The sequence below is a fragment of the Equus quagga genome, chromosome 7, assembly GCF_021613505.1.
Source record: "Equus quagga isolate Etosha38 chromosome 7, UCLA_HA_Equagga_1.0, whole genome shotgun sequence".
Lineage (NCBI taxonomy): Eukaryota > Metazoa > Chordata > Mammalia > Perissodactyla > Equidae > Equus > Equus quagga.
The window spans coordinates 74,596,105-74,601,011 of NC_060273.1; the positions used below are offsets into that span (position 1 = coordinate 74,596,105).

A 4,907-nucleotide genomic window follows, 5' to 3' on the forward strand; every position below is an offset into this window, starting at 1 on the left:
ATCAAACTTGAATTTTAAAAGGATGACATTAGAGTTGAGCTGAAAGTAGACTATAGGAGCGGTAAGGGCAGAAGAAGGAAGTCCATTGGGGTGGATTTTGCTATTAACAAGTTAATGAATAATGGAGGCTTGGCTCAGGGCAGTAGTGGTGGAGCTGGTGAGAAGCGGTTGGGGTTTTTGATGCTTTGAATGTGGAGCTAATATGATTACTTGCATCATCTAACTTTTCATTTTGAAATAAGCAGAAAAGTGCACAAAACATAAATGTAAATTTCACCAAATAATGTAAAGGAAACATGAGGTACCCCCACCCAGGTTAAGAAAAAGAACATTGCCAGCACTCCAGATGCTCCATACATTCAACACTCTGGAAGACAGATTGAGCATGTTAAGCAGAGGCACGGAAGATACAAAAGAGACTCAAATAAAACTTACTGAGATGAAATTATAATGTCTTAAATAAAAAATCCTCTAGTAGAATGAACAGTAGAATAGACATTGCAGAATAAAAGATTAGTGAATTTTCCAAGATAATGTCTTTAATGCAAAGGGATGGAACTACATTCTTGAGAGATATGACGGACATCTTCCAATAGAAGTAAAAGCTGTTCCTGAGGGCTCTGTCATTCCCAGAGGAAGTGTTCTCTTCATAGTAAAAAAAACTATTCAGAATGTTGCTAATTTACAAACTGGATTGAGACTATTCTTGTTTAGTCCTGGTAGCCAGTCACAGTGGCCATCAATTCTAGAGAATAGAGGAAAATACTGGCCAAATATTTGTTAGAAACTTCCTATAACCTGGATGGTCTGGTATACCAGTTATATGATTTTGGCTACAGAGAAGTCTTTTTCCAAGAGGCAGCTGGCATAGGAGCTCTGCTCATTTGGTTAACTTCAAAGGAACAGACACAGTAGCAAGAATGGCTTTAATTAAAAAATACTACGGAACAAAAGATTCTCTTCCAGGCTATTCTGCTCTAGATGCAGAACATAGTAATGTAACAGCTTGAGGGAGAGATCAATCAAAAATGCTTTTGAAATAGAGCAGCATAGTTTTTATCGGGGCCCCTTTCTGTGGTCAGGAATAGCTATAGCATTTATAACGTGTGTGAGAAAACAGAAAGTAAAGATCTAAGACATTTAATAGTATCACACTGTACAGAGGCGCCACCAATAATCAGACTTGGGCCTTAAAATCCTCTTAGCACTGTGTTAAAGATTTCGGGTATTTTAGGTAAGAAGTTCTCTGTCACTGAGAACTCAAAGGGCTACATGTTGCTGCCATCTTATCTTAGAATTGGTCAAGAGGATGGTGCAAATATAAAACCTTACAAGAAATTGTGGAAGATATGAAGCAAAATACCAAAAACGGAGTATTGAAAATGTTTTCCTTGATTCTGGTGGAGCTTTGCTCCAGAAGTTAACAAGATATCCCTTGAATTTTCCCTTCAAGTGTAGTTAAGTTGTAACTAATTGCCTTGGGATTAACTGCTTCAAGGAACCAGTTGATGATCCCAGCAAAAGGCCCAGAGAGGGCTGATTATCTTTACATAGGACACCAGCACAGAATTTTATTGCCTTTGAAGAAAGAAAAGGATACTTTGAAGAAAATGGTCATGATCTTCTCCACACTATCTTTAAGAAAGGGAAGATGACAAAAAGGTATTCATTTGATGAAATAAGAAAAAATGTAAAGCTAAATATGGAAATAGAAGCAATAGAACATTAGGTGTGTGTGCACGTGTGCGTGTGTGTGCATGCATGCACTTCTAGACCTGTGTGTGTGTGTGTAACACACAATGTTCATGTATAGATATATGGGTCCTTTATGTTCTGTGATACATTATAGCCAAATTATTTGTTGGTTTATGGACATACTCCCCTTTCATTATTTTTCTTTTTTTCCAATGCTGGGGTGATCTCAAATTAGGAAATGCATTTAACCATGTAAAAGATTAATGCTAAAGTAAGCTTTTTAGGGCCCTTTGCCAATAAATGGTAATTCAATCTCGTATTGATCTTTTCACAAATGACAGAACTGAGAAACTTTTATATATAATGGAAGAGCACATCAAACCGATTTGCATAAAATTGTCATGATTGCTTTACGTTTATATTTAACTTGTATTTTTATACAAATAAAATTATGTAAGATATATTTAAAGTTTCAGTGATTTAACAGTCTTGCCAACTTTTCATGATTTTTTTTTGAGCACAGATTTTTAAGAAAATACTTGAAAATAAATTACACTGCTTTTTATCCATTAATCAGCAAATAAAATATAGCCTTAGCAAAGTTGTTTATGTTATTGTATAATCTGAAAATTATGTCAGGACATACACCATAGAATTACTCATCTCACTGCCCCTTAGAGAACACATATTAATCATTCTACATTAAAGAAAATAATGGTTCTTTCTGGATTGTCTAGGCATTACACAGTGATTACATACCTTGGTCATTGTATTGTACCCAGTAAAATGCCAAATTTGAAAGGCCTATACTACAGTTTTATATGTTAAATATTGCCTGTGGCTTTAATATCCACCTCAAGAGTCTAAGGAGATAACGTTTTCTAGAGAACATTTCTGCTTCCACCATAGAATATACACACAAATGTAAAATTTAACAAAAGAGGAGGGCCGGCCCAGTGGCACAGCGGTTAAGTGTGCACATTCCGCTTCGGTGGCCCAGGGTTCACTGGTTTGGATCCTGGGTGCGGACATGGCACCACTTGGCAAGCCATGCTGTGGTAGGCGTCCCACATATAAAGTGGAGGAAGATGGGCATGGATGTTAGCTCAGTGCCAGTCTTCCTCAGAAGAAAGAGGAGGATTAGCAGCAGTTAACTCAGGGCTAATCTTCCTCAAAAAAAAAAAAAAGGGTGGAGTGAATTTCAAAGTAATTACAATTCTGAATTTATTTTTTATATTCTATAGTTGATATGATTTAAATAGATTACTGGAATGGTTAGAGAGTATACTTATTTTAAAAGTTTTGATTCTGTTGTATTTTTTATTTAAAATAATTAAATAATTTAAAATAATTTTTATTTAAAATAATTAAATTAATTTTAAATTGTTAAAAAAGAAAAGATTAGTGAACTAGAAGATATAGCAATAGGAATTATTCAAAATAAAACAGAGAAGAAATATACTGGATAGAAATGAAAATTGTCAGTGAGCTGTGGTACAAGTTCATGTGGACTAATATATAAACATTTAGGATTATTCTCCCCAAAAGCAAAGAGAGAAAGGGAAACAGAAATGTATATTTGAAAAAAAAATGGTTGAAAATTTTACAAAGTTGATGAAAACGATAAGCCCACGGATTCAAGAAGCTCAACAAACTCCAAGCACAAGAAATACGAAAGAATCTCTCTTTGTTCCTCTGTATGTAGTATGTCTATTTGCACTGGCTGATTTTAAGATCATCTTTCTTCACTGGTTTTAAGTATTTAGATTATGATGTGCCTTGGTTTAAGTTCTTTCATATTTCTTGCTTGTACAATTAATTAGCATAATTAACTTTATGGTGATTCTTGTAGGTTAAATTTTGTCCCCCCCAACACAGATATTTTGAAGTCCTAACTCCCTAGTAACTCAGAATGTGACCTGATTGGAAATCAGGTCTTTACAGAGGTAAACAAGCTAAAATGAAGTTATTAGAGTAGGCCCTAATCCAATATGGCTAATGTCCTTATGAAAAGGAGCAATTTGGACACAGAGACAGATATGGACAGAGTGAAGACAACGTGAAGACACACAGAGAACACCTCATGAGTACAGAAGATGCGAGTCATGCCTCCACAAGCCAAGGAATGTCAAAGATGGCCAGAAAACCACCAGAAGGTAGGAAGGGGCAAGGAAGGATTTCTTACATGTTTTAGGGGGAGTATGGACCTGCTGATACCTCTTTATTCTTTTTTTAAATTAATTAATTAAGTTTTTGAGACCTCTTTATTCTTTAACGGCCCCTGGGCATTTAGAGTATGCAGATCCCATCAGTGCTCTGGGACAAGTGAGACTGAAGCCAGTTCCTCAGGCAGACCCCAGAACAGTTGGATCCCTGGACACTCTGTCCAACTCTTTCTCACCCCAAGGAGAAGCTGGAAGCTGGGCATTTTCACTTGTTTGCTCTGTGCTGAGGCAGGGGAGGGGCTGCAGTGACGAGTTGCATGGCTAGAATGTGCCAAGTTCTGTTAGCACTCTGAGACACATGGACAGAAGCCAGTCCTTTGAGCAGCCCCTGGAAAAGTTGGGGCATTTGCCATGTGCTTCAACTCTTACCCTCTCCAGGGAAAAGCTGGGAACTGGGGTATTTTATGCTCTCACTGTGTGCTGACCCAGGAGGTGGGGCAATGGAGATGGCCAGCCCAAATCTCCACCTTTGTTTTTCCCCAGGCAGCTAGAGGATGCCAGGTCCCATAAGCACTAAATAACTGATAAAACACAAGCTAATCCTCTGAGGAGCTCCTGGAAAAATTAGAGCATTGGACATGTGGTCCAACTCTTTCCATGCCCAGTGAGAAGCTGGGAGCTGGGGAGTTTCCTCCTGATGGTATGGCACTATGCCAGAGTTTGGGATTCTGGCAAAAGAGCATCTTGAATTTCCCTACTGGCTTCAATATGTCTGGTTTCACACTTGCTCAAGGTGCAGGAGCCTCTCAACTAGCTTCTGGATTTCTCACAAAGGGAATTTTTCTGTGAACTGTTATTGAATCAGTGTGTTTGTGGGTGTAAAGAGAGTCCAGCACTTTTTATTCCGCCATCTTGCTGACATTGTCCTCTAAGAACCAACTAGATCTTGAGCAAGTCTACTTCACCAAAGAGAATTTCCAGAAATACATAAGGAAACTATGCAACGTCTTAGATGTCCTGAGGAAGTATTGACAAGACTGTTGGAGT

The 4,907-nt window shown here is 37.7% G+C and overlaps 1 pseudogene; it reads left to right on the forward strand.

The window, feature by feature from the left end:
* The first annotated feature begins 526 nt into the window (after window positions 1-526).
* LOC124242612 (nicotinamide phosphoribosyltransferase-like) lies at window positions 527-1,729 on the forward strand (annotated as a pseudogene).
* Window positions 1,730-4,907: the final 3,178 nt, after the last annotated feature.